Raw genomic sequence first — 9,215 nt, 5'->3', positions numbered from 1 at the left:
GATGAGAGTGGTGAGAGCAAAAGTTGTGGGTAGTAAAACAAAACACAATGAGCTGAAAAATAATGAAACGCTCAGAAGAGCTGAGGAGGAACACACCTTACACCTTTCACCTTACACTTAACCTGTGGCATCAACACACAGTGTTTCTCTGCTAATAACAGACACTGTGTATTTGTAAAATCCATCAGCTGGTATTCAATGCCCAGGTTCAGATGCTTTGTTAAAGTTGTGTATCATCTGTCCTTGTGTCTCAAGAGCACAAGCGTTTTATGTTTTCTTGATGAGACTCGCCGATGATCATTCAGACTAAGTAATTAAATCATGTTGGCAAAAGTGTTTTGATAATTTTGCACAGACCATATTAAAAAGCTGCAAAAATACTGGTGTTAGAAAACTTACACAGTCTCATTGAATGCCATACAACCCCATTCACCCATTCACTAGTGCTAGATGACCTGTGCAGTTGGAGCACTTGATTCTTGATCTTTCTTGATTCATGTACAGCAACTAGCAAGGTCTGTGTGCAAGAAGAAACTAAAAATTATCACGTGCTCTCCTGAAACTTACAATACAAGTATGTTTTCAGAAGATGATTTGCTTGTCGTTCCTTGCTTGTTTTTTATTTGATCAAGAAAAGTTAACGTTCACAGGAAACATAGAAAAGTAGGGACGGCTGGCTGTACCAGAAAAATGAATCAGAGCTTTGATGAAGCTTTGACGAAAGAAAGCACAACAACATCTAGTGATTTGCAGAAATTACTGCAGCCATTAGGGATAGTGCACTCTGCATACATGTTGTTCCTTCACTTTTTTGTATGTGTGTTATAAAGCCCAACAATGAATACAATGTTGAAAAAGGATGCTATTTTGAAAATTCTGATACTGGCTGGATGTGACCATTCCTAAGTGCACAGATGTACAATACAATATAGACATGTAAGGTTCAATTGTAATTTGCTGCAATAAAAGGAAACAATGTGGCAGTGAATATGGGGCAATTTATGGTTATAGAAACTCCATTTATGTTTTCATTGAAGGTTTGTATTTGACAATAGAATTGGATCCACAGTGCTGTTCTTTGGGTGGTTTCTTTGGTGGCTTGAAAAAGATCCTTTCACATGACACTGAAGGATGCTTGTGAGCAAAGATATTGAACAGCTTTCTGAATTAAGTGGGGATATACAGCCTTGTGCGTCATCCAGAACTGTAGTGAGTTTATTTTTCTTTCAATTGCAGAGGATAAATGCAACCCATGCCTCTGGACTTTGACAGTCTTCAAACTGTTCAAACGCCTCCCTACCTGCCCTGGTGGTCCAGTGACGTTTGAAGTTTCAGACACCATCAGACACATGGCAAAGGTAGTTTGATACAAGCTTCAGCACTGTGGTTTGAACCCATGTGCTCCATGCAAAATGAAATGCGCTCCAGAGCCTTGGCTTCAAAACAGCCATCATTAAAATACATACATAAATAAATAAAAGCAGAATTATTCCCTTTCAACATTCAGACAAAAATAATAAAGCTGACCTTCCAAGTATGTGGTAAGAAAGGATCTTCAGGGTTACTGGACATAAACTTAATGCTTTAATTTGACTGTGTTTATTGGTGTTTAATGTCGCACCAGAGAGATGTGGTTTAGGGTTAATTAAGTTGTTTAACATGGAAATACTATCTCCATCATGTACAGAAAAATTTTGTCAATATGTAAATTAGGGACAGCAGGCAAATAAATGTTACATGCACACATCCACAGAGAAAGCATGTTGAAAAGAGAGCTAATAAGATGTTTTTGGCCGCAATATGAAGGTAAGAACTACTTTATGATAAGGAGGTTTTCATTGAAAGACAACAGCCAATGCATAGTGAATGTCAACACCCTTCAACCCAGTCAGCAAAAATCAAGGGTGACCTCTGTATTAGTTTCAGCTCTGCCCCTAGAATTGAAGCAAAATGTTAAACAAAAGGCTGATAGTAATACGATACAAAACACCCAGAGACTTTATTGATGGTACTAAATGGAACGTCTGGCTCAGTCCCAAGACTTACACTTGCGGTCTGTGGATTTTTTCCAGTTTGTATTACGGATTTCCGGTAATTACCAACAGTACTCAAGTGCCCATTAAGACTGCAAGTGTGAGGTGTGAAGGATTTTTAGAACACAGTGGGACACACTGAGTTAATGAGGTCATCCAATCCTTCGTGCAGAAACACAGCTCCTTGTCACTTAAGTTTTTTCTTCCCCACAGAAAAGTGTAGTCAAGTGGGAACAACAGCACAGACTTCCAGTTACAGTCAAGAAAACAAGAAGTCAGCTTACAGTTTGGTCTGGATTCATGTTCACAGTTAATGTTACTTTGAACAAAACTTAAATGAAAAAAATGAAAACAAACTGTCTACTCTGGCCAGCAAAGGTTCAGCGAGGACTATTGACGGTCTCTGAGTACACTTTCTTGCCAACCAAGTTGAGAAACTCATTTTTGGCACTGTGGACTACAGTAACATGATCATTACTATGTGTGAACCAGTTTGCCAGAGGGGTTCAGGTTTCCCAAGAAAAGTTAACAGTTGACTAAAATCATAAGCTGAAATCAAAATTATCTTCTCATTATATGTGTGGCCTAAAAATTCTCAGCCCTGCCAAATCCCTCACTGAACCTATCTGCTCAAGGCAGTGACTTGCCTTTGCTCGTCTCTTGGCCCAGTTACAGCCAAACAACTGCTTATCTACTGACACTGTATAATGGTTAAGTTTAGGTTAGGTTGTTTGTTGAAACAATATAATGTATTCTTGTTTCTGGATCCGTTAAAGATTAAAGCACACCATCATTTTTCTTCAGTGTTTGAAGTAGGTGCTGTTATGAAACAACATTGGGTATACTGGTTTTTATGAAAATGCAGGACTCCCTGTGATGTGGTCTGAATGCAAATCAGTTTGGGGTCAGGTTGATACAGCTTTTCGCAACTCTTAGACATTTACCACATATTTCTTTCACTGTGTCACTGCTGCTATTCCTGGTGAGCAAAATCATACTCTCGTTTTGCACAGCTAATCTTCACCGTCTTTAATTGCTCTGTATTTTCTGTAACATCACATTTATCTTGTCAAACTTCAGACCTGTCTGATACATGAATACAAATGCCAGAAAATGTACATACTAATGTTACATACACACAGAAAAACAATTTCACCCTGGCTGTTACTTTTTCATGGCCAACAGATTCCATTTCATATTCTGTTTAACAAACTCTGTGGCCACAGTTCAACTGATATTGTAGCATTTACAATTTTACCACGTCTGTGATTAAGCAAATACTTAGAAGCTTCTTTTTTTAATTGTTGCGCCATTACCTATAGACAATTAATTCATTATACCTTAGTGACTGTTGTTTGCATGTATGTAGTGTAAGATGTTATTTGTGTGTGTGATCATACAGAGATGTGGATCCAAGTAATCATAATGAGACACGTCTGACACACTTAATTCTTCCTTCCTTCATCACAGAGATCACTTTTAAACATCAACATCAATAAATTCAACATGTGAATTCAAAACATTTCACCACCAGAGTAAATTTAGTTTCTAAGTATTGAGGTCAGTTTACTTAGCAAAGCCCTTATTTTCTGATGTTTGTATGTCTAGTAGCCTATTCACACTGGGTGAGTTTGAGCCTATTCTATTCAAAGAGTATTTGATTCAATAAATTACATGGTCACAAACCTTTGACCCTAACTCCTCCTCTTTTATAACACATCTGTGGCTTGTCACAGTCCCCAGTATGCTATGCTTGGTCAATAAGAGACAGTGTTGGTTTTTCATTTTCAAATATCTATGACTTGATGTTCAAAAGTGTAATACTTTTTTCTGCTTACAGACATGAAGAAACAACGCATGGACTACTTGTGAACGAGCACATCCTTGCAGACAGTGTATGCCTCTGTGGTAATAGCAAGGTAATGGAACTGTTCACACTATCATGGAGGGCTTATTGTTTCTAATGACATAGATTGCACACGATAAACATGGCCACACACACACTGTCACACCTCAGCAGACTGAAACCTTTTCTTGATTAGTGTACATTGCAGTATGGCTCACTTTTTGTGTTATTCTTGCACGCAACAATTACTCTTTCAATGTACTTGTCTGTATTTTTTGTGTTACATTGTCATGAAATATGGTAACGTTTCCATTAGCTCAAGAAATTATTTTTTTAAATTATATCCCAGAGAAGGAGACACACAGTAACCCAGAGAAAGACTAACACAATCATCAAAAACCTAACCACAGGACATAATCAATCAGCTAAGACTCCAAAAAATTTAGAGATCAAGATCCCAAAATATATTTTTATATTTCTATTTTTAAGATCCATAACTTTGTATTCCTTGTAAATCTTCAGTGTTCAGTGCTAAATGACTCTTACAGTATCCATGGATGGCGGTATGTGTGATGTATCACTTCTGTATTACCCTGCTCAAACATAAAAACTGCTGCATGAAACAATTTTTAATTATTCTGCATTTGTAAAGCTTGTAAAGGTCAAGGCTTGGTTGTCACTTCAAAAATTAAGCATTAATCAAACTCTAGTCTCCTTTAAATGGATAGTTATAATCAGTAGTCTACTTTAGGTAGAGTACACAGGGAGGTGACAGCAGGGACCAATAAACCCTCCCCTACTATTAAAGTCCTGTATGCATGTACAGTATGCCTCCCTGTGAACACCCTATGTCTGTGCAAATGTTGTACAAACATTGTTTAGTAATAGTAGCTGTCCCTTTCAGTGTCTGTGTCGGCCTTGTATAGGATTTACATTTGGGGGGGTTGTAATGAGATGGCCACATTCAATTTATATCTAAGATATATTCCAATACGTAAGGAGAAAACATGTGCCTCTTTTCAGATCTTTATTTATGGCACATTTGCTTTTATCAGAGATAGCAGTGTGTTATGCATTTCTCTTGTTCTTTCTAGACACTTTGGAATTCTTTTCTGAAAGCTTGTATTGTCATTTTAAGTTTTCTCAGTTAAGACAGTTCTGTTTTCTGTGAAGTGTGCTCAGATATCCATAAATGCAGTCAAAACACCTGGTGCATATTTTACATTTTAAAAGTATAATAGGCAGGATTTTTCTTAAAAAAAAAAAAAAAGTATAGACTCATATAATAGTAATCCCTCTCAATCATCACTTATGACCCACTAGAAGTGTGTGACTGTGTGTTTATCTGCAGAGAAGCTGCCCTCTGCCTGTATTTTCTTAGTTTCTTCTTGTTTTTCTGTGTTTGGGACATTTCTGGGCTACAACCTGTGGACAGTTGGTGTGTAGCTCCCAGTCAATGACAGCACACAGGGTATGAGGGAAACTATAAAAACAAGGATTACATCACTGTTTCAGACTCTCTCCTCGCTTTCTGTTGGTGTGATAGATGTATAAAAAGCTGCAAGACCATATCTATTTTACCAAGGGTGGGGCTGAGATTTAGCTACGTTCATTCAAATTCCTATAGTTTCACCTTTATACTACTTATACATAAATAAATAAACATAAATAAATAAACTGTTAGCAGCGGCTCATGCTTTCAATGTGATAATTCCTTTTAAGGTTTTACTTAAGATCTTGCAAATGCCAACTCTGAATCAGATCTCTCATCTTGTCACACCTAGGGGCTCTGTAAAAATTTTGGCTTAGAAGTGGGAAATGGTGCCAAAAATGTCATAAACACAAAACAAAACAGAAAATGTCTTGGATAGTTTAGGTTGGTTGCCAGGACAACCACTGTATGTGTTGCCAGGGTAAATGGAAAGGGAGACTCTAGAGGCCTTTATCAATCTGTGTTTTTGTCTGCAGTTGTGCTTCTGTGGAAATGTCGTCATTCACAGCCCAAGTAGAATTTCATTTCAAAGTTCACATCTAGCCAAGTAGAGATCAATTAACTGTAAACAACAAAACACAGGACTGTCAGACAGGAGACTGCTGTCCATTTCAAGTGTGAAACCGATAATCAGTTTTTTAATTTATTTTATTTGATTTATTTTTTAATCTGTGATTGTTTCAGAAACTCAACCATGTGGTTATTATTGTAATCATGATGATGAAAGTCCTCTAACCTTAAGGAAGTGCTTATTGGGCCTACTTGAACAAAGTGAAACAAACCATGACCGTTCAACAACCTTAACCACACTTGTTGTTAACACAATGAAGGTCTGATATGCTCATGTGGGTAGGAAAAAACAACCTCATTTCAGAGATAGCTCAAATCCTGAGATAACTGGCTGCTCAGTGTCTTCATTTTTTGATACATGATATACAGTAATTCCGTTTGGAAGTTAAAATTAGATACACACATATGTAAGCACAGTTTTTGTTTTTTTAAAACAATAAATGCATTTAAACATAAATGAAAAGAGGCAGTGTGGGCTATATTATATTGTTTTATTTTTTGATATACATTATAAATTGATTAACAGGTTTATCTTTTGACTGCATCTCAGTGTCAATTATATTTTTTCCCACTAAGCACTCTGTTAGTGGACCTTTGAGTTAAGATTATTTTGTCACAGTAAGGTAGACTTATCACCAAAGCCCAGCTAAGCTGATGGTGTCAGCAACACCTCTATTCTGCCTGCAAATAGTGCTCCTGTCCTTGGAAGATTGGGTTCTTTAGTTGGCAAATTCAAACACCTCTTGCCAAATGTCAGCTGGGATTGGCTTCAGCTGCAACCATTAAGAATAAGTGACATAGATAATGGATGGATGAATGGAAATGCCAGGCATCAATGTGCCTGGGTCCCCACCCTTGCCTGCCACCCGGCTTGCTGGGAACCCAACTCCAATGCCCTTGCCCTCAGTCTGGTCTGTTCCTTAGGACCAGTTTGCCTTGGTAGACCCTACCAGGGGCTACCAGCTCACAAAATTACTGGGACACACAAACCCCTCCACCACATTAAGGTGGTGATTCTAGGAGCAGACCTTTGTGGTGAAGAGGGAGCTGAGCCAAACTATGTTCCAACCCTCACCTATGGTCATGAGATTGCGAATACAAGCGACCAAAATGAGTTTCCTCCATAGGGTGGCTGGGCTTAGTAGAGTGGTACTGCCGCTCCTTTGCACTGAAAGGAGCCAGTTGAGGTTGTTTGGGCATTTAATTAGGATGCCTCCGGGCACTGAACAACTGAGGAGACCCTGGGGTAGACCCAGAACTCACTTGAAGGATTACATATCCTCTCTGGCTTGGGAATGCCTTTGGAGTTGGAAAGTGTTGCTGGGGAGAGGACATCTGGTATACCTTGCTTAGCCTGCTGCCACTGCAACCTGATCTTAGATAAGCAGAAGATGGATGGATGGATGGATGGATGTTCAATTGGGTCTTTGTATCATAATAGGAATAGGAGATAACATGCAAGAGTGAACAATCAAACCAGCTAAAGGTGGTGACAACCAAGGCTGTTGCTCCACACTTGGTGAGAAGCCTAAGGTTATTTCTATTATCAGATATTTCTATGATTCAATTTAGATGTATCTTGTGTATGTAACCATATATGATATTAAAAGTAGGTATCCCAAAACCACCATGATTTTTGTTATTATATGACAATGAAACAAAAATCATATGGACAGTAAATAAACATATAACATGTAATAGAACAGAATTTTAGAAACAGATTTTTTCTTCAACACCAAGTCATAGCAATATGAACATGCACATTATATTTACACACATAAAAAGTGGGCTTTTATTGTGGATCATGGCCAATTTTGACAGATTATGAAGAGAAAGACTCTGAGAGTTTCTGTCTCTTGGTTTCATGACCTGCAGCAGGTCTGGAGCCAAAGAAGGCTTTGATGACCCACTCTAATGGGATCAGAGTCTTCCAGAGAGAGTCCTATCGCCCCGCTAATGTATCTTTTCCAACGTGAGCCCCCCCTTTCACACATATTCACATCATGTTGGGTACTCTCCATGCATGAGGAGAGTTAGTGAGGTGGAGAGGTTGAAGGTCTGGGTAAGAGGGAGCAGGGCAAAGTAGAGCCAGAGGAAACATCACTTAATGTGTGCCAGGTGTACCATTCCAGTTTCCCCCTGCAGAACTCTATCTTGTCTTAGCCTAAAGTTAAGGTAGCCCAATACAGTGATGCAGCTGCAGCCCAGAGGATGTATTATTTTACACTGTCTAATATATGAGTTTCACCAAATCTAACCAAAATGGGTACCATCCTTGAGCTAATTTTAATTCATTTAATTTTATTGAGATTAGCAGAACAAATATAATGCTGCCACCACACAGGTCTTTATGTTTTTCATACAAAGTTCCTTCCAGATTTGAGAAGAAGCACTGGTGTCCCCTGAGGTTTTGAAGTTTGCATTTGTCATTCTCTGCTGTAGTGAGCATGTCTTGCAAAACAGGTGTTGTGCTAAATGTGTGCCCTAAAATGAGAAATCTCTTGAATAAAAAACAAAACAAAACCATGTTAAGTGTTTGAATTGTCTGTGATAAGACAAAGAGCTTTATAGATAGGTGTGGTGCTTAGGAGGTGGTCTGCATTCTAGCCCTTCATGATTTGCAAATATGCATAATGAAAATGCACGAGTTTGGTTGCACTCTTATGTCTGTATGGCAAGTACACAGCAAGCAGCTATCCTTGTTATCCAGACTGTTTAAACAAGTAAAAGATGTGCAATTAATGTGCAATTAATGTACAATTAATGCTGATACTGGTAGACAGATTTTGTTACCTTTACATATGGTACATATATGTATGGTACATATTTATCATACAGATGTGTTAATTTCTTCAAAAAAAAAAAAAAGAAAATAAAATGTTTTCCTTTGATGAAATCATTCTTGGTTTTTTTTAAATTTGCAATGCAAGGGAGATCAAACTATATCTGGTTAAATCAGATGCATTTTAAAAGAAGAAAACACAGGGTTCTGTTGGAAGTTGCTTGAACATAGGTATTTGATTGATATTTAGCATTTAACTATATTTAGAGAAGCTTTCAGCAGGCATACAAAGGACTCCCCCCATCAGCTTTCCTATAAATGTAATGTTCCAATGGGTGACCTTTGAATGCAAATGCATATAGGGCTTTTGTTTAAGTGACAGCTACCACTTCATCTCTAGATTCACTGTAGATGTAACCATTAAATTCTTAATCGCACTAATTAGGTGCAATTAAGCAATTGGACATCTGAAATATTCATGCAGCACCTCAA

General features: G+C 38.0%; 1 long non-coding RNA gene across 1 annotated transcript in view; it reads left to right on the top strand.

Moving 5' to 3' along the window:
- The first annotated feature begins 1,264 nt into the window (after positions 1-1,264).
- The window catches only part of LOC127142390 (uncharacterized), a 74,595-nt gene continuing 66,644 nt past the window's right edge, over positions 1,265-9,215 (top strand). The window contains exons 1-2 of the long non-coding RNA XR_007813079.1: positions 1,265-1,358; positions 3,874-3,952. This is a non-coding gene — a long non-coding RNA (uncharacterized LOC127142390). The remainder of the gene's footprint in view (positions 1,359-3,873; positions 3,953-9,215) is intronic.

This window comes from Lates calcarifer, linkage group LG1 (assembly GCF_001640805.2).
Source record: "Lates calcarifer isolate ASB-BC8 linkage group LG1, TLL_Latcal_v3, whole genome shotgun sequence".
NCBI lineage: Eukaryota > Metazoa > Chordata > Actinopteri > Centropomidae > Lates > Lates calcarifer.
Note: the sequence above shows the minus strand (reverse complement) of the source record. Positions and strands in the feature narration are given on the sequence as shown.